The sequence below is a fragment of the Leucopleurus acutus genome, assembly GCF_964270905.1.
Source record: "Leucopleurus acutus genome assembly, chromosome: 17".
Classification (NCBI taxonomy): domain Eukaryota; kingdom Metazoa; phylum Chordata; class Mammalia; order Artiodactyla; family Delphinidae; genus Leucopleurus; species Leucopleurus acutus.
This window is the reverse complement of record NC_139159.1, coordinates 40,704,231-40,726,272: the sequence shown is the minus strand read 5'-3', so window position 1 is coordinate 40,726,272 and position 22,042 is coordinate 40,704,231. Positions and strand designations below refer to the sequence as shown.

General features: G+C 34.3%; 1 protein-coding gene across 2 annotated transcripts in view; it reads left to right on the top strand.

Moving 5' to 3' along the window:
• The window catches only part of TRIQK (triple QxxK/R motif containing), a 92,869-nt gene that overhangs the window by 14,654 nt on the left and 56,173 nt on the right, over window positions 1-22,042 (top strand). For both annotated transcript variants that reach the window (XM_082858527.1, XM_082858526.1), the window contains one exon: window positions 2,011-2,170. The gene's annotated coding sequence lies outside the window, so the exon portion shown is untranslated. The remainder of the gene's footprint in view (window positions 1-2,010; window positions 2,171-22,042) is intronic.

The following is a 22,042-nucleotide window of genomic DNA, read 5'->3' as shown; positions in this document are numbered from 1 at the left end:
TCCCCTTTGTTTAGGTCTTTTTCTGAGATTCAACTTGTTCCTTCATTTGGGACATATTTCTCTGTTGCCTCATTTTCCCCAGTTCTCTGTGTTTATTTCTACATGTTAGATCAGTCAATTATGTTTCTTCATCTCGGAGAAGTGGCCTTATGTAAGAGATATCCTATGTAGCCCAGCAGCATGTTTCCCTCTGGTCACCAGAACTATATGTCTTAGGGGTGTCCCATACATGGGCTGCATGTGCCCTCTGTTGTGGCAGGGCTGACTACCATGGTCATGCTGGTAGGTGAGGCTGGCCCCAACCCGGTTGGCTGTGAAGCCACATGTTGTGTGGTAGCTGCAGGCCTGCTAGGGGATGGAATGAGCTCCCCATGCAGTTGGTTGTACAGCCTGGGGGCAATAGGACTGCTGCTCGCCTGCTGATATGTGGGGCTGAGTACTAGCATGGCTGTTTGCCTGGTCCAGGTGGGCACTGAGCTGGCACTGGCCTTCTAGAGAGCATGGCCAAGTCTCTGGGCGGCTGTCCACACAGTCCAGGGAGGCATGGGTCTGTTGCTATCCCACTGATGGCTTGAGGGAGGATTTCAAAATGGGGATTGACAATGCTGGTGGTATTGCTGTAGAATGAGCTCCCAGAAATGGTTGTTGCCAGCTTCTCCATCCCCATGGGGAGTCCCAGTTACCTCCTGCCTCTCTGGGAGGCTCTCCAAGATCAGCAAGTGGGTTTGACCCAGGTTCCTCTCAGACTACTGCTTCTGTGCTGGGATTCAGAACATGTGAAGTTTTGTACATGCCCTTTGAGAGCAGAGAGTTTGTTTCCTATAGCTGTCTGGCTCTCCCAAACATAAGACTTGCTGGTTTTCAAAGCCAGATATTTGAGGATTTGTCTTCCTGGTGCAGGACCCCTAGGCTAGGGAGCTTAGTGTGGGGCTCAGGCCTCTTATTCCTTGGGGAGGAACTCTAAGATTTTGATATTTTTTCATTTGTCGTTTGACAACCTGAGGAAGTGTGCTGACTATACCACATCTCTGCCTCTCCTATTCATCTTCTTGTGGTCCCTTCTTTATATGTTTAGTTGTGAAAAATCCTATATGCTAGTCTTCATGTTGTTCTCATGGAGAATTGCTCTGTAAGTAGTTGTAATTTTGGTGTGTCCGTTGAACTCCAGGTGAGTTCATGGTCTTCCTACTCCACCACCTTGGCCACCTCTGCAAGCTATTTTTAATGATATAATTACAATTAGTAAAACTTGTATTCTCAAATACTTTGAGTTAAATTTTATGTTGATTATTATTGTTAGACAGCAGTTTGGAACCACTTAAATTTGATACTCTTATCTATGTGAGAGCAATTGTGGCATAAAGCTAGAGATAAGTTCAGTGCCTGGCACGTAATAAGTATTTAATAAATATTCATTGAACAAAAATGAATAAACCATACATTATTTGAATGTTTTCCTTGTTGCTTTTTAATTGGCATTTGGTTTAGAAAGTAACATGTACTTAACAATTATGGTTGAATAAATATATTTATAGGTCAACTCTACAAATTGCAATAATAGAAAATAAATTAAAATTAGTCTCTACATTCATATTTAAGTCTAAAATATAGTGGAAACATCTCTTAGTACTTTTCAGGTAATCACTATACAATGAACCATTCTTCAAGTGTGATCTGCAGAAATAGTGTTACTGTTTATTACAGTGGAAGGGGGTCTTTACTTAAATAAATTTAGGACACATTGGGTCAAGTAAATTTAAATAGGCTTTTCTATTATAGGACTTCTCAGAGCTTTTTTATGAAAGTGTACCTTGTGTAAAGGGGGAATAGTATGCAATGTTTTTCAAGTATACATGGCCATAGAAACTTAATTTGAATGAACATATAACAGAGTTAGCAAACCACAAACCACAACTTGGAAAATGCTACCACAGTGATTTTATTTTGTGGACGTTAAGGAACTGGAGATCATCCATTTAATATTTCCATAAACTCTGTTTTGGATTCCAGTAAGAAAAAGCAACCAAGAGTAGTATTATTGGTATCTGGAGTTGAATTTTCCAGGAATGCGAGCGCAGCTTCCTCAGTAAAGATCTTGCCTTTGGAAACATCTTACTCCTTGACATCTCTCCAGAGTTAAGACTTGGCAGCCTCAAGGACACAGCACAAGGTGTGTTTATTTGATTTAACATTTGGCAAAAGGTGTTTTGACTTGTGGTTTGTTTTCTTTCCCTTTGTTTTTCTTGTTTTGATTTGTTTGTTTTTGGCAATGAACTTGAGTTTGGAATTAGTTCTTTTTTATGGGAGGGAGGATTACAATGGGGAAATGTTTTTACTTGGATTTATTTTATGATTTTGGGTAAATCCAAGAAAATGAAGCAAGATCCATAAAACTATAAAATTTTATCTGATTAATTTGTTAAATCATTTAGTATTATTAATTGTCTATGAGAATTTGTTGCCACATTAAATATTTGATCTCTCTTGATGTTTGATACACTATGATACTTTGATACATAACTATATGTTGATAATTATATATTGGTTAAAATCAATGTCCCTGCATAGTAAGTAATGAACAAATTAAGATCATCATAAAATATCTATTATTCAACATTATTTTAAATCTTTCTTGATTAATTGGTATATCTATGTCTCACATGTTTTGTGGAGAGAGGAAATATGTTATAAAATGGAAGAAAATGGGCCCCCATTATATCTGTGACCCTATCTTCTACTCTCTTCTTCCACCCCTCATTCTAATTAGAACTCTTCAATGGCTCCCCATTTCACTCAAGACAAAAGCTAAAGCTTTGAAACTGGCCTGTATGTCTCTGCAAGACCTGGCTCCTTGTCACCTCTCTAATCTCATCCCTAACTACTCACTTGCTTAGCCATACTGTCTCCCTTGTTGTTATTTGAACATGACAGGCGTGTTCCCATCTCAGGGTTTTTCCATTATTTTCTCTACTGAATTGCTTTCTCCCTGATATCTGCATGACCAATTTATTTACTTTCTTTTGGGTTGTTATTAAAAGGTCACTTTCTAAATGAGGTCTTACGTGGTCACCATTCCAAAATATCCCTGCTCTGTGTTTTCTACTTAGCATTTATCTTATCTAATAAACTATGTATTTTATACTTATTTGTCTTGCTTACTGTCATTATCATTTGCAAGAATATTAGTTATTCCTATGAGGGCAAGGGATTTTGTTTGCTCTGATTTTATTCTAGCTACCAGAGTAGTCCCTGGCCTTTGATGAGTGAATGAATGAATGCTTAATTTAGCAAATATTTTTTAAGGACTTACCATGAGCAGTGCTAGTTGGTGAGGATAAGGAATGAAATACACAGTTCCTGCCCTCAGAAGTACACTTTGAAGGAGGTAGAAATTGCAGCAGTATGAACAGAACATTATCATTACTTGGGGAAGCAACATTTAATCAGACTGTGTTGGGCTCATGAAAGTCTTCCTGAAAAATGTAACCCTTTGAATCACTCAAATAGCCTAGGTTATGCTGTAGGAACAAAGAAGCCCAAAGCTCAGTATCTTTCTTTTTTAAATTTTTATTTTATATTGGAGCATAGTTGATTAATAATGTTGTGTTAGTTTCAGGTGTACAGCAAAGTGCTTCAGTTATACATGTACATGTATCTATTCTTTTTCAAATTATTTTCCCATTTAGGTTATTACAGAATACTGTACAGAATACAGAGTTCCCTTCCACTATACAGTAGGTCCTTGTTGGTTATCTGTTTTTAATATAGCAGTGTACAAGTCAATCCCATTCTCCCAATCTTAGCACAACAAATATTTATTTCTCACCCAGACTACATGTCCAAATTGGATTGGTAGGGACTCACAGTGACCAAAGACATTGAAGACTTCATCTGAATGTATTTCCATGATCACTGCAGAAGTGAGAAGAAAGAGTGGCTAGTTATGCACTGGCATATAGAGTTTCACTGGTTAAAGCAAATTGCTTTATTTCAAATGGGGGACTGTGAAGTACAATACTGGCCTCTACGCAAAGGGAAAGGAAAATTGGAAGATATGTGAACAGAATTAATGACTACCATGCCTTTCTACTGTTTTAAAGGAGTATAGGAAAATTGGAAGATATGTGAACAGAATTAATGACTACCATCTTTTCTACTGTTTTAAAGTAGTATAAGATACCCACGTAAAGAAGTATTTGAAAGTATTTTCAGAGAAAGGAAGGGCATGGGCAAACCCAGTAAGCTGTTACATATTATGATCATTTCAGAAAACTACAGGTAGTTAAAAGTAGTTGGGGTATAGTGCATGCGTGGGATAAAGACAGATAAAGAGATTAGTGGGAAAACAGGGGTTAGATTATAGCACACTATGGAATTAGAGCTCTATCCTAAAGGACTTAGGGAGCATTGAATGATATAATATACCTCAGAGGAATTTCTTGATTAAATTTAATTTGTGAGAGATTATTCCTGTTTTTGTTTGTTTTTTTTTGTTTTTATTGAAGTATAGTTAATTTACAATGTTGTGTTAGTTTCAGGTGTACAGCAAAGTGATTTTATATATATATGTATATATACATATATATGTGTGTGTATATATATATATATATATATATACTTTTTCAGATTTTTTCCATTAAAGATTATAACAAGATATTAATATAGTTCCCTGTGCTATATAGTAGGTCCTTGTTGTTTATTTTATATATAGTAGTATATATATGTTGTAGTATAGTATATGTTAATCCCATATTTGTATCATTTTTATTAGATTCCACATGTAAGTGATATCCTATGATATTTGTCTTTCTCTGTCTGACTTGCTTCACTTAGTATGGTAATCTCTAGGTCCATCCATGTTGCTACAAATGACATTATTTCATTCTTTTTATGGCTAAGTATTATTCCATTGTATATGTATACTACATCTTCTTTATTCATGTGTCGATGGACATTTAGGTTGCTTCCGTGTCTTGGCTATTGTAAATAGTGCTGCTATGAACATTGGGGTGCAGGTATCTTTTTGAATTAGAGTTTTCATGTGAGATATTATTCTGGAATCAGTGTGGGGGATGACTTTGAGGGGAGGAAAAACTGGAGACAGTAAGACCAATTATGATACTAATGCAGTAATGCTGGTGAGACCCTGGATAAAGACAATGACAGAGGAAAGAAAAGGAGGGGAACAAAAGGTAAAAAGGCAGGAAAGTGTTTATGGGGTGGACTCCAGGACACAGAGGAAGTAAGATACTTCTTACACTGGCAGTGTTTGTGCCTGAGCATGTGTATGTGGATTTTTGTTTAGTGTGTGTGTAAATGTGTATGTTGCTGTGTGTGAGAGAGTGAGAGTAAGCTTGCAAAGTCAGTTGGCGTTACCTAAAGATCTATGTTTTCTTTGTGATTTGGTAAACAAGCTCATGTGCCCAGATTGAAATGAAGATGGTTTTCAGGAGAGCCCTGCAAGCTGGAATGGCTACTGAGTCAAATGGGAGATGGGATCACCTTGGGGCTGAGAAGTTGCTGGATAGTGTTCTGTACTTGTAAAATATCAGATTACACATTTTACAGCAAAAATTGCTTTGGGAAGTTCAGTTGCGTTTTTCTTTAAATTGTTTAGCGTTCAGCAATAATTTGAAAATAAACATTTTAAATGAATTTGTGTATGCTATTTCCATTAGAGGGGCCCATGATATATAACCTATCCCCTGCTCCCAAATTTTGGTTAATGTGATAATGAAGACCCAATCATTTTATAATAGAGGAAAATTTTCTAAAATTAGTGAGGTAGTTATCCAATGCTTTTATAAAATCATTTTTGATGATAGACTGAAATAAAATACTATAATGTTATAGTGAAGTTTAATTTTCAAAAAGAAAATAGAGAAGTGATTGGAATACTTATTATATTTTTCTTAAAGTTTTTTGGAAGACATTGGAATGTACTATAATTTAAAGATATTCTGAAATTGCATTTCTTGTTTGCCATTGTATGTTAGACCCATGGTCATTTTAAATATTTGGGATGCTAAATTTATTACTGCAAATTCAAGTCTGGTCATTGAAAGAACCAGTTTTATCTAATGTCAGACTACTGCTCTAGTAGAAAGAACCATACCGACCTGCCCAATGCACGTGGTGGATATATGAGAGAAATTGTGACATATCGACTTAGAAATAACATCAAGAGTTTACAACTCCTGAACTCCTGATAAGAGAATATCAAAGAAGTCGTGGAAGTGTTGAACTGAGAAGATTCTTTTCTTAGAATGGAGAATAATTGGAGATTTCTGACAAAGATAAGAGATTCAGTTGTTAGTTTAAAAAATGGGGACTAGTGTTTAAGATTTTTGTTGTTGTTCAGAAGCCTTCCATTTTAGAAAGTATTTTTGCATACTGATTATGTACATATACTGTAAACATATAAGTAATAATCTATTTATTCAAAGTTTTCAACACACTAACAAGAAGACAGCATATGTAATTTGACATTTTAAAAGTTATCCAAAGATACTTTTGCTGAAACCACTTAGCTGATTATAGAAGATAGTTAGGAGACCAAATAATAGCAGAAAGGGTACAATTTATATGTAATTAAGTTACACATAAGGTACATATTATGAGACCATTCTTTTCTTTTTGTATCTCATTGACTTTTTAAATGAATGTGAGCTCATCAAGTTCAGGTTATTATTTTTTTGTCTAAAAAAACCTATTTGGACTGTATGGTGCCTCAACAATGAGTAACTGATTAAGCCAGAATGATGTAATAATACTAACAACATTTATTGAGCACTTACTATGTGAGAAGCACCATGTCAAGTACTTTAAATGAACTAGCTATTTAATTTAATGCTTACAGCAGCCACATGGGATAGGAATTCTTACTGTACTGATTTTAAAAAATGATAAATGAGCTTAACTTCATAAACAACTAAAAAGTAACAGAACCAGAAAGGAAACGAGTTAAAGCAGGGAAGAGTTAACCCATACTTTATCAGGCTCATATTCTTATAAAAGATAGAGAACTTATAGTAATATTTTAAAACTCAAAGCATTTTTAAATTAAGTTTATAATAATTAAGCATAAAATGTGGATGTTTTAAGTTAATGTAACAGTCTTCTGAAAAATATATCTACTCAAAAATATACTGAGTGTCTACTATGTCCACAGTGTTCTAATTGTTTGAGATTATTTAGTGTACAAACAATTGTGGTACTACATTCTAGTGGAGGGAAGTCAGAAAATAAGCAATAGACTAAATTTAATATGAAAAGAACTTTTTAACATTTTAAAAGTAATAGTTGATAGGTCTAAGGTAAAAATAACTTTTCTTTTGCAACACTGATCATATACTTGTTCATAAAAAAGGTGAATATTGATTGCTATAATATGGTTATTTATTTTAAATATTATTGACCATTACTTTGAAGAAATCTCTCCTTTCCTCCCTCCTTACACACTGAAGATGCAGCATTCCAAGAAAACAATTAAATGTCATTTGTAAAATAACTTTATTTTATTTAATTACAGAACTAAGTGCTCCATGGCTTAAACAGAATGAAAGTGAAAAGTCTTAGGACATATTTTTCCTATGAAGAACACATTTAAGTGCATTTTAGCACCAAAATAACTGCAGATGCCATGATTAAAGATTCAGTCGTCGTCCTTTTGTTTGCAATATATAGGGGTATGTTTATGTGTGTATGAGAAAAAGAGGAAGGGAAAGAATAAACATGAGAATGAGAATGAATAATGCCAAAGCTCCCTAGGTGCTTTTGTTTTAGTAGCTTCTCAGAATTCTACCTCTATAATTCAGGGAATTGACTAAACATTTATATATATTGTTAAAGTAAAGGATGCCATTTTCTCTGTTCTATGTTTCTCTCAAGTGGTCTCAGTATTACTATACTGGATATTCTTTTATGTAGCTGTCTCTAGTATACCACTCTGTAACTACTTGGTAGACCATCTTACACCTATTCTTTCTTGTGTATGCTTTAAGGAGTTAAAAAATGGATATAGTTTATGAACTTCATTATTGAAGTAGTAATGATGTGGTACAGTGAAAAATTAAAATGTTCAATCACAAGGTCATTAACAAAGAATGAAAAATAATTAAGGGCAAAAGATGAATAAAGGTTTTAAGATAAAATCGAAACTCAAGTATGAAAAGACCACTGTGTTGAGAGAGGCATAGGAAAGATTTTTGCAGAGGATATAATCTGTATTAAAAGTCCAGTTCTGTTAGGAACTAGACTTTTGTACTGAATGAGATAACATGAAAGTCTTTGGAACAGGCTGTAAAAAAGTTTTGGGAAAAGTAAAGGTAACAAAAGTGACAAATGTAGTTAAAAAATAAGCAGTAAGGAATATGATTCATTAGGGAGAATTTTGGACCAACCAGAGATTGTGATTATGGCCAATAATGTGAAAAATTTGGAAAACTATATTTTTCTTTATTAATTGCTTCATCAGTTTATTCATGCATTAAGAGTTGTTTACTTTCATAAAATCCCATTTTCTGATCTGAACTAAACAAGGCAAGTTTAAAGGCAGGGACTCAGAACAGTTCACAGCCTTTTCACTACATTCATTTCTAAATGCCTTATTTGAAAGAGAATGCCCTGGTTTATGATTTTCATATCTTTTTCCCTTTTAGAAAGAGGCAGATGGTATGAAAACTGGACTCCCTTATTTAAAGGGAATGTTGATATTTATAACCAAGCTTATCTCCAGCAAGATTTGTTTTTTGCAGCTGTTCCAGGTTGAAAAAAATATTATATTAAAGCCCTGGCTTGTTTTTCTTTCCATATTTGGGGGGGGTAATCTTCAGAATGTGAAAAAGTGATGTTTGATTTTAAACATGAATGCAATGTAAACTGTGATTTTTTGCTTCTATATGTGAATTTTCTGTTTGTATGCTGTGATGATATTACTCTTTTTGTTTCACTGATCTATTTCCTAGATACATCACACTTGAGAAATAATTTACTCATCTTTTTCCTATCATCAAAGTATTCTAGGAAGTATAGTAGATTTTCACTGAGTTAGCCTTTATTATTAAACAAACTATTTTCTAACTGTCCATTTTGATATGTTAGTCATTTTCTTTCTGCCCAGAGTGAGTATGTTTCACTGGGAAATCAACTTTTTCTGTTCTTTTTTTATAGTTATATTATTTTTTGTAAGATATGTTTTTCTTTCTTATTTTCTATTCTTTGTTTCTATTTTCAATTATAAATGCTGCTATTTTTCTCTGAACATGTTTTAGAAACTTTCTTTTATAATTTAATAGAAAATTAATTATATTTTATACTCTAAACTTAATACTTAGAGCTATCTTTTTGGGCATGTGTTGACATAGAATGAATATCTAAGCTTATACACACACATAATCTTTGTTCATATGTGTTCTTATTATGTACCCACATGTACAAAATTTTCCATAAAGAAGGATATTTTATCAATAGATATATTGATTTATTGTGAATAAATGTGATTATTGATTTAAGTGGACATAACTTACACAGCTTGCTTGTCAAGTTAAAGCAAGCCCCACTATTTTCATAAAGATTACCTTCTTGAATATGAAATATTATGCAAATTATGATTATGTCAGACATATATTTTTCCTTTTTAATAATTAAAGCTGAAACTTTTATTTAAAAGTTTTTAGTGTTTATCAGCACTCACAATTAAACTATTTAATTTAATATCATGAAAACCAGCATATTGCTTAAATTTACAAAACCCCAACCATTATTAGTAGTAAACAGTTTATTTCCAGAGAGTTTCTGGCTGTTTTCTAAATAAACCCTTTAAACGTCAATCTTTGATTGATAAAATAATCAATCTCTCTCTTTAACCACATAGAACATGAGTAACTTTAATAGGTTTTATCAGTTCAGTTTATTCCACACCTCCCTTTATTCTTTATAATGATAATCACAGTTAAAAATGTTAAGTGAAGAATATGTGAACTCTTTGTTGGTGTGTCACCTCTCTCCCTATCTTTTTGTAAGGAATGCTTTTCACTCTAGTATGTTAGTTCATTGTACAAATGCCATTTTTTTCTTGCATGAGTGTTTGCCTAATGTGGGTTTAGTAAAAATTTAAATGGAATTCTCAAAATAAACAAATTGACTTGAAACACTTAGTGAAAGCTGCCAGCATTCTATTATTCTGTACTCTCACCGTGTAACAAAGCAAGTGATTCTACAAAAGGTATGAAACTGCAAACAAAAGTCTTTCACCTTACTATTCCTGGTTTTATTATTATTGCTGCATGTTCCCAATGGATACCGTATGAGTGAGCATTTAAGGATCCTGTGACCTGGGGTTGTCTATATTCATTTTCTACTTCTTTAGCCAGGAGATCTAAAGTATATATTTCTCAAATTCTTTGAAAATAATAAAAATAATAAAGATAAATAAATATAATAAAATAAATAAATAATTTATTTATAAATAAAAATAATAAAGGGTGTTCTTTCAGTCAGTACCTTATACATCTAAATCTCACATAAGTTCAAATACAAAGAGCTAGGGCAGAAATAAAATACATTCTTTTATTATATGATATGGCTGAAGGAGATGCTGTGTTTAGTCATATAGAAGTAGTAGTGTATAAAAAAAGTGAAATAAAATATATTTATAAACTATATTAAAATAATTGAAATTTTAATTCAGAAAGTATTTATGTGTTTCCCAGGCTTGCAGCCTTTCATTTTGAACATCAGTTATCATTATTCTATTAGTTCATGGGGAAAATAGCAAACTGCTCACAATAATCACCCTCTTTTTTTGAAATATCCTTCTAGAGGACCTGATTCCAAGGTAAAATGTTAGCTTATGTGAAGGAGGATTTAATTAACACTTGAAAATTGACCAGTGGGAGAGAGAGAAAACTTGTAGAGTAGTAATGCCATTTTATAGTGAATAAAAATTGATTCTAAATATAATGACACTTTAATTTCTTAATAAGAATGTAGTTTAGGAAGGATCTAACAAACGTGACACATTATTTATTTATTTATTTTTGCGGTATGTGGGCCTCTCACTGTTGTGGCCTCTCCCGTTGTGGAGCACAGGCTCCAGACGCGCAGGCTCAGCGGCCATGGCTCATGGGCCCAGCCACTCCGCGGCATGTGGGATCTTCCCGGACCAGGGCACGAACCTGTGTCCCCTGCATCGGCAGGCGGACTCTCAACCACTGCACCACCAGGGAAGCCCTACACATTCTTTTATCTTTAAAAATAATTACTGGGAATTCCCTGGTGGTCCAATGGTTAGGACTTGGCGTTTTCACTGTGGGGACCAGGTTCGACCACTGGTTAGGGAACTAAGATCCTGTAAGCTGTGTGGCACAGCCATAAAAACAAAAAACAAACAAACAATAAATAAAATAATTACTAATAATAACCAACATGACTATGTTTAACTGATTCAATAAACTAGATATTAGATAATTAATTTCCAGGTATGTATTAGTTTTCTATTGATGCATAACAAATTACCATAAACTTAGTGTCTTGCAACAACAACCATTTATTAGCTCACAATTTTGTGGGTCAGAAGTCCAACATGGCCTGAATGGATTTTCTGCTCAGGGTCTTACAAACCTGAAATCAAATGCCAACCAGGCTGTTCAAGGCTCTGTGAAAGAATCCACTTTTAACCTCTTATATGTTCTTGGCAGGATTTAGTTTCTTCTGGTTGTAGGACTGAAGTCCTCATTTCCTTCTCAGCTAACTGATCTATTTCAGGTCAGCCTTATTTTTTGCCACATAGCCCCCTCCATCAATGGAGAATTTCTTATACCCAGAATTCCTTTGACTTTGAATTTCTCTGACTTCTCTGGCTTTGACCTCTAGACCAAGATTTAAAATGCTCATATGTGAAACCCCTTTGCTGTTAATGTAGCATAATCACAGGAGTTATATTTTATCATATTCACAGATTCCACCCACACTTAAGGAGGGGAAGAGATTTACAAAGAAAACCATATTGGAGGTCATCTTAGAATTCTACCAATCACATTTGATGTAGTCATTACTTATCAATATGAGTGTATGGATAACTTTTAATCGACGGTGTGCTCTAGGATTACCTCATTATTTTTGTAGCTAATACCAGGTCTTTCTTGCTCTGCTCACTTAAAATTTTTGTATTTACATCTAACATTTTACTTCCTACATCTCTGCTGCATTATCATAGTTTTCTTCTTATCTGTGTTTAGAACAGGTGAGACATAGGACCACACATTGAGATTTCTACTTTTAAAAAGCAGCTAATGAATTCCTAGGGAGAGTTATTCTGGGTCTCTTTTGGACATTCAAAACTGTTTTGAGAAAACACAGTTAATTGCAAAAAGCTGTAATGTATTTAGGAATTGATGGGGCAGAAATAGAGTAATGAATTATATATATATTATCACACGTTCCCCAGACAACAGATTCTGAGGCTCAGCTTAACCTTGAGTGCAATACTAGGGGGACAAGAGTGAGTGAAAAATGGAAGAAAGAAAAACTTTAGATAAGGAGGAAAAACAAATACAAGGTGGTTACTAAGCTGGCCATAGGTGCAAGAGAAAATGTAGACTTTTGTGTAGTCATGTGGGACTTCTCCAGGCCGGCTGTATAGAACAAATTAGTTGGGTTGAGCAGAAGAAACTAATTTATCTGCCAGCCTCTGCCTATCTCTTATTTTTCACTGGTCAAAGCTCACCTCATGGTTTGTTACTATCCCTGTACTTTTCAGATTGTTGTTGTGCTATGGGGCTTGGGATTTGGAAGTGGCAGGAGGAGCCAAGCTTCCTATGGGTCTAGGTGTAGGTATTGCTGTAGCTGTGGAGGTAGTGTTGGAAGCTGTACCTTCACCTTCACCCCCAGAGGAAGCCAAGTCAGCCAGTGGTATTTGAAGATTAGTTGAGGTTCATGGCTGGTGCTATTGGGTAAGTGATTGAAGATCCAGGAGTCAGTGAATCTGCGGAAGTACATAAATTGGGTCTAACATAGAATGACATGTAGTGATTGCATCTGGTCAATTTCTTTAAAGATTCCTTATAATATGTAAATGGGCCTTTAATAGTACCTATGTCACAGTTAAAACTCACTAAATGTTTATGAAGTTTAATTTTTAGATAACATCGTCTCCTTGGTCATCAGATAGTCTTTTCAAAATTTAGATAGTTTATTTGTTAATAGATGGGGAAATAATCAAGCATAATTAATGTGAGAAGCAATAGATATCATTCCTTTGGATATCCATTGTTAATTGAGTCCTAGAGTTATACCGAAAGGCATTGATCTTGTGGATGTGTTACCTTTCAAATATGAGTATTCAACCAGGTCAATATTCTTTACAAAAGCCAATTGTCTAATTTTCACACCATTACTGTAACAGCAGAATTCAGATTAACATTTACATGGTCTTCTTATACAAAGATTTTGTTATTATTTATTTTTTGTTATTATTATTAGGATCAGGGTAGGATTGAAGCCAGGTTCTCTGATAAGGCTTGTTGGACTGTCCAAGGTATAAAGGTTAAGAACAAATAGATGTATTTAATCTCTGAGGTTTCTTCTGATTCTGTGATTCTGTTGTACTAAATAAACTATTGTTTATACTCAGATCCTTCCTTTTATATATTTAAGGTAAGTTCCATGGCTTTAATACTACCATTCTCATTCAAAAACTGAGGTATATTCATATGTCTGTCTTTTAGTTAAGTTCTGTGGTTTTAACTACCATGTTTGTCCCAGATTTTTTTTTTCTTTCAAACTAACCTCAAATATTAATCTCTGGGACTATATTTTGATTGACTTTTGGAAAATTCTAACTATGAAGAAAATAATAGCTCTCTAAATTTTGTGGTTGATTGAGTGAACAAACAAACCAATCTAAGTTTGTATAATTCAAGTACATTTTCATTGTCAATTGTACATGAAAAGCATATTATCTGTTTTATAATGAAATATTTCATTATCAAATGAAATGTTATATAACAATGTTATAAATATCTATGTCTCACCCCCAAGAGTAAGAAATAAAATTACAAATTGAAAGCTTCATCTTATGGCCATGGTGGAGGAATATGGGCCACACTTTGCCTGCTTTAAACAACTATCAATAACAAACTGGTATATTTCAACAATTTTAACCATTGGACAACAGACAGTAGAATTGTGATTCCTAAGAGAAGGAAAACGGTGAGCACTGGATTTCTTCCTGGAATTAATTTCCTGCTTGTGGGTATAGAGAGGAGGAACCCAAACAGAACCCAGCCACCTCACTGAATTTAGCTGATATGGATTGGAGTTTAGAGAAGCTGAGTGGGCTATATATGGTGGGGCAGAGTTCTGGAGGGAGCTATGCAGTCAGAGCATTTCAGAAATCTACATAGGGGTTCCCTTGCATCTTTATTGTGTGCTATGCCATACATGTGTAGTATGTAACTCTATTTGGCTGGGCATAGCATGGGAAGGGTGTGTTAAATTGAACAATTATGAGAGCTTACACAGAGTGGGGAGATTAGAGCTTTGGCCAGTCAGAATGGAGGGACTTCATGGTCAAGTAGGGCATTTAGTGGGACCCTAGAGATTATAATGCCTTAGAAGTAGGACTGATCTGAGTGAAGGCTGTGCCAGACCCAGCCTAGAAAAACTTAAATAAAACCTGATCAGAGCTTCCCTGGTGGTGCAGTGGTTGAGAGTCCGCCTGCTGATGCAGGGGACACAGGTTCGTGCCCTGGTCCAGGAAGATCCCACATGCCGTGGAACGGCTAGGCCTGTGAGCCATGGCTGCTGAGCCTGCGTGTCTGGAGCCTGTGCTCCACAACGGGAGAGGCCACAACAGTGAGAGGCCTGCGTACCGCAAAAAAAAAAAAAACACCTGATCAAACTGATTTGTAACTTAACTGCTTTCCCATCCTCCCCTCCCCCTAAAAGAAACCCAAAATGTTTCAAAGGAAGAAAATGATATCCAGACACTCAACAATGTAACATTTACAATGTTCATCATCCAATAAAAATTACTAGACATGTCAAAGTGCAGGAAAATGTGATCCACAACCAGGATAAAAGATAGTCAATAGAAGCAGACTCATAAATGACAGATTTGGTGGACCTACCAGCAAGGAATTTAATTAGTTATTATGAATATTTAAAGATTTTTGGTGGGAAACATGAAAATAGACAAAACATGAACAAAATGGAAGGTATTAGAAAGAATCAAAGGAAGTTCTAGTAATAGAAAATACAGTTTATGAATTAAAAAAATTTACTGTATGATATTAATAGATTAGACACCATAGAAGACAAGATCAGTTTGGACATATTGTAAGAAAATCAGCCCCGAATGGAAAATAGAGAGAAAATGATTGCTTAAAAATAAAACAAACAACCAAAAACCCACAGAGCCTCAGTGACTTATGAGACAATATGAAGTAGCCAAATATATATGTAGCTTAAGTCCTAGAAAGTGGGGGGCAGGAAAATATTTGTAGAAATCATGGCAGAAAAATTTTAAAATTTGATGAAAACTTTAAACTCACAGATCTAAGAACTCAAGGAATCCTAACCAGGTTAAAAAAAAAAATTAGACACCAAAACGCATCAAATTGCTGAAAACAAGGATTTAAGAAATCTTCTAAATTAGCTAGATCAGGGGAGGAATATGAAGCAAAGAAAAAATGGTGAATTTGAAGAGTGTTCATCAAAACTATGCCAGCCAGAAGACTGAAAGAAAATATTGTGACCCTAGAATTCTATACCCAGCAAAAATATTCTTCAAAAGTGAAACACAAAAAAATACTTAAAAAAAACCTTAGAGAATTTGTTGCCCAAACACTTACATTACAAGCAATATTAAAGATAGTTCTTTAGGAAAAATGAAAATGAAACCTCAATTTATACAAGGAATAAAGAGAACTGGAAATAGTAAATATGTTGGTAAGTATAAAATATATTTTTCTCATTTCATAAATTTTTAAAAAGATGCTGGTTTAAAGCAAACATATTAACTATGGCTTGGAGTGTACTGTTGCAAGGCCTTATACTATGTTAAGTAGTAGAATGTTATTTGAAGATAGACTGTGATTAGTTATGTATGTGGGTTATAAATTCTGGAGTAACCACTGAAAATGTAAAACAAAGAGGAATAACTAATAAATTAAAAGTGAAGATAGAATATTAAAAAATGTTCAATTAATCCCAAAGAGGCAGGTAAAGAAGAACAAGGAAAAGAACAGATGGAACAAATAAAGAACAAATTGCATGATAGTAGATATAAACAGAAATATATCATAAGTCCAATAAACAAAATTATCTTAAAACTCCATTTGAAATAGGTATTTTCAGCCTGGGTAAAAAGACAAGCCGCAACTATATGCTATCAACAGATATAATTAAATACCTCTGTGCAAACTATCTCAATTGTTACCTTCCTTCCTCGTTCCCACCAAATAACTAAAGAATTTGGTGTTTTGGTGTTTATTATTAGGAAGCATGAATATACGTATATATAATATTGTATATATTTTACCTAAATAATATTGGCTATTGATTTGAATGTTTTAAAATGTTATATAAATGTATTAACACATGTATTTTGTCCATATGTTTTACTGCCTTATATTTCATTGATGAATAAATTGTGATGTACATGCAGGGCTTTTTTTTTTTTGCTGTTATTAAAAATGTTGCACTGAACATTCTTTCTAGTGTTTTTGTGCATGTAAATCTAGAATTGTTTTTCTAATTCATATAACTAGCAGAGGAATTGATGATTCTGGTGAATGCATATTTTAAATTTTACTAGATATTGCTGCATCACTCCCCAAAATACTCATTAGTTACTGCTCTTATTTTATTACAGTAATCTATTCTCTTTAAAAAGTTCTGTAAGTGATCTTGCATGCATTTTAGAGGTATTCATAGTATTTATAGGTATTTTATAGATTTTACTGTTATAGTAATTATGATCTTTGTACCTAGATTTAATATACAGTAGCCTTTCTGAGCCCTTGTAAAGAATGTTGCACACATTCTAATAATTTGCCTGTAGTTTCCTTTCTGTCTCCCCAGTCATATTATTTGTGAATAATAAGTTTTTTTTCTTTCTTTCCAATCCCTGTATCCTTTCTCCCCTTGTCTCACTATATTACCTGGATTTCTCAGTACAATGACTATATTTGTCTTGTTTATGATTTTCACTATTAAGGATAATCTTTATCTGTTTGCCTATTCATAAGCAGAGTGAGAAAGTTCTTTTCTATTCCTGTTTCCTCCCTCCCTTTCTCCCCTGCTCCCACCCAACTCTTCTTTATTTTCTTTCTCTCTTCTCTTTAAGAATCAATGGGTAGTAGATGTAACTTTTATTTTTGCATCTATTGATTGAGGACTTTCATTTTTTTCTCTTCTTTAAACAGTTACATGCAGAATATTATTAATGTGTTATCTAATATTAAACTATCCTTCCATTTTTGTTATTGGTCCAGCTTCTTCATGGTGAATTTTGTTATTTTGATTATACATACTGGATTTAGTTTATAATATTATATTTAGGATTTTTATATCTCTCTTCATAATTGTGATTGGCTTATGATTTTTCACTCTCATAATGTTCTTATAGTGCATATTTGTATTTTTCAAAATAGCTTATTATATATCTGATCTAGCTTGTTAAGGATTTTCTTTTCCTCGAATATTCCTTTCACATCTGAAGCTGGGGAGCTGATTGATAAGCATGTCTCTTAACCAGTTCTTGATATCTTTTATTCATTAACCAGATGCTTATTCCCTTCCTTATAATCCTTCTAAATCAGCTTTCCAATAATCCCTTTAATTCAACAAACTTTACATGAAACAGAGGTTTTATGGGATGATAATGTGCAAAATTTGAAAAGTTGGACAAGTAACATTGGAAACATAGTTTCAAGTCCTCTCAGAGATTGACAAGACACATGTGGAGATTCAGTAAAGCTTTGCAGAAAACTTGTCCTAAAACTACCACATTTTGGGAACTTGGTTCACGTTTACTTCAATGTAAAATACATGTAAATTAAGAAAAATAAAAATTTTAACTTTAAAATAAGCCAAGCTTGGTTATAAATAGTGATTTTGATAGATTAAGAGTGAATCAGAATACTTCATCTACACAGATATATATTATTTTGGGCTAAACATAAAAAACATACTTTTTGCTAGTAAAGCTTTGTTTCAGGTAACTTATTGAAAGCTCTGAATAAGAATTTGCTAATGTTACTTCAGAACCAAGGTAAGGGAGTTCATATTGAGGAATTATGATAAAATAGATATACATCTGTTTACTTAGGAATTTCAGAGATAAGAATAGATGCCATCTGAGATGTTTGCATTTAGAGCTTATTGTTTTCCCTCATCCTTTAGCTACCAGTTTTTGGTAGCATCTGGTTGGAATACAGTTTTTTGTTATTGATATGATAATTGAAACAATCTTGGGTTTCATAAAATTCCCTTAAAATAACCCCTCGTTTAAAGGGATTATAAGTATTGAAAAATCAAAGTTTGTGACCTTTAGAGCTAGAACCCTATTTTTAATTACTCTTTGTCTCTTCAAGAAAAATAGTCTGAAGCTGTGTTGGTCAAAGGTCAAAGATATGAAACTGCCTTTTCTCTGCTTGAGTCCCTCAAGCCAAACATAGCCTTGGTTCCTCTCATTCCTCTTGACTGTTAGTAGCTCTTAGCATGCAGTGTACACGTTGCCTGACTTACTGATTTTATACTAGAACTGTAGGTGTCTTTGCTCTTTTTACATGGTTGGATATGTGTCTCTTCTTTTATCAGCATTTTGTAGTAGTAAAAACAGGGTCTGGAGTTTTATTTATTTGGTACCATATTATTGTAACCTATAAAAACTTTTTGAAAGTGCAGTTTACAATAAAAATAAAATGCTTATTTGAAAGAGTGTAGTTTATGACTTTTTAATTAACTATTAAAAGTTATATCATAGGCCAATCCTAGCTTAATTATCTTTTGCAAATGTAATATGAGAAATTAACTGAAGTGCATTTCCCATTTTGCTGAATTTAAACCCTGCAAATCATAATGATCATTTTTCTGCTTAGGAACATGGTCCAGAGAGAAATCCTCTCCCTGTCAGATTTGAAGTCCCTATTCCTTTGATATTTATGCGAGGTTCAGAATTTTAAAAAATAATTCCATGGGACCCAGCTAATGTAACTCCCCCACCCCCAAATGATGAGCATTGCTGATGGTACATGCAGGCAGCTTTTTGTCTATTCTGGGCAGTATAAATTTAATGTGTTGTTTTCAAGTATGCCATGTGTCCAGATGCCACAACAATCTGTGAATTAAAAAGGCATTAAAATAAAAGTAAGTAAAATATTTGTAGGTATTTTTTTTTATGAAGGCCTGGGAATTTGTGATACAATTATGTTTGGATTAACTAATTCTATTAGGTTTCAGGAAAAACAAGTGCATTGTTTTCTTACAGCAATTTTAAACATTTTATGGTGTGGATTTATACTACTACTCTATCCTCATCACCTAGCCCATACCTTCTTCTCCCGCTATATTACCTATTTCCGTTAATGACATTACCATCTCGCTAACCCAGTATTTTGCAAGTATAGGCCATGAACCACCTGAGTTTGAAAACTGCGGCAGGGAGCTGGTGCTTGTTTAAAATGCAGCTTCCTTGGACCCACCCCGACATTTCTGACCGGGTGTCTCTGAAGAATAAGACCTGGGACTTTGTATTTTAGTTATGACTCAGTTTAAAAGCATAGTCATCTTCAGCTCTTCCTTTGACTCATACCCCCATCCAGCATGTTCCCAAATTCTAAAAGTCAAACACCAAAACATCACTTCCTTTCTATTTGCTGCATTCCTTCCTTAGTGGATTGCCTTTGAACACAACTAAATTTTTTTTAAAACTTATTAATTATGTTCAAACCTTCCAGTCTTTCTAATATCATTAGAAAGTGTCTGATTTGGTTACCTCACTGCACAATACCCTTTTATGGTTTCCTGTTGAAAACAGGAAACCCGAGCCTTTTCCTCTGGAACTGAGATGCTCAGTTCTGGGCAGCTGACCCTTTCCACAGGGACTGGGATCTCCCCATTTTACCCAGGCCACAGCTGCCTCCTAAGAGGGAGGCCTGAGTACTGCATGCAGTTATGAGTTAAGCTGGTTCGAGATATTACACATTCGTGTTATATTCATTCACTTTTTAAGATGACCTATTTGGCCATTTTTCCTCCCCTTAACACTTATGCTCCCCATTATTTTGTTTTTGTTTTTCATGGACCACTCTTTTGCTGTTCCCTTATGTTCCTATATTTTTCTTTATGTCCCTCTTGAACCCCATCCATTCTCAAGCAATTGATTATTACTTTTACCTCTTGGCATTAATTGAAACCTTATTCTTCTCAGAGACACCATTTCCCTGAAGCTTTCTTCAGTGGAAACTTCTTTCTTTAACCCTCCACATACCCATGGATCAAGATTTTGGTTATCTTTTCATTTCCTTATTACCACTTCCAGATCATTTCTTTTTCCATGCATATAGAATGACAAATGAAACAAAAAAAACCCAGCTCCTTTGTGGTTCATTCCATTAGACTGTAGTGCCCTTTACCTCTCTTCTTTGCTGTTATCTGTGGACATTCAGGTCACAGAGTCTCCCTAACTTAGAGTTTTCTTTCCATCCTACCCCAAATCTTTCCACCCTCCTGAGTACCTTCACTATTCATATGTATGAAGTATATATTATTCTGGTCTCTCGTTTCCTTATCTGCCATATTGTTTTTCTATCATTTTAGTCACCCTCCATGATGGGTGATTAATGTGCTTCATCCCGATAATAACATCAATCACCTCACACTTTCTATTAATAACCTTTAGTTCTTCTAGAGTAAATGAAGACTTTGGTTATTGGACCTCATACAAATCTTTAAGTCCAAAAATCAATCTATTTTCTGCTTAACTCTTAAATCCTCACGGTCTCCACTTCTTTCTCTATCTTTAAACTCCATGGTACATCATTTCACCCACTTTTTATAGAACCCTAATATTCTTGCCCTACTGCCCTTCTGTTATGCCTGTCCGGGAAAAACAAAACTTTGCTTAATCTAGCTCTCTATCCCTTCCCTAGACCAGCAGTGCACAGCTGAACACTCAGAAATATATTATGTGCAATCATGTAGCTTGCTGCTACTGTGGATTCATGGTTACCAAATTAATGTGGTCTCTTAGAGTTTCTCATTAATCTGGTTTTCCCTAGACACCTCTTTCCATTTCTCCACAACAGAAATTCCAGCCTCTGCACTCTCAAATCTCCTAACTTCCCACCTTCCGTTTCACTCTTAGGAGATAACCTTGCTTCCTAATTCATGGTGAAAGGAGAGCTACAGCTTAGAGCTCCCTCTGCTTTCGGCAGCCAAACCTCAAAACTTACATATATTTTTACTCATCGTTTTTCCTCTTTCCTGCTGAAGTGAAATAGGTAGTCTGCTATGATTATTCCTTCAAGTGTACACTGAATTCTGTCCCTTCCTATCTACTTGGAAACCTCAATAATTTTCTGGTTTTTTTTTTTCCTGTGTCTTCACCTCCTCACTTTGTGCTGGTTTCTTCTACTTACTATTTAGACCAACTCAAATTTCCATCTGTATTCAAAAACAAACATGCCCTCAAGAGTAAAACAAAGCAAAGCATAACAAAAAAATCTCCCTCAACCTCAGTTCCTCTCTACTTACTATCCTATATCTCTCCTTCCTTTTACTTATTTTGTAATAGATTTGTCTAGGCTTTCCATCTCTGCTTTCTCACCTTGTACATATTCCTTAGACCATAGGAATTAAGTGTTTCAGTGTATGTGTCAGGGAAGAAGCAGGGATGACCATTGTTAAATCAAATTATAAGGCCACTTATAATGAAACTGATGAATGCCCATTCAATTTAGGTCCAAAGGAGCCATTGCTTCTTTTGCTCAGCATAGTATTTTTGAGATTTATTTCCATTGTTGCATACTATCAG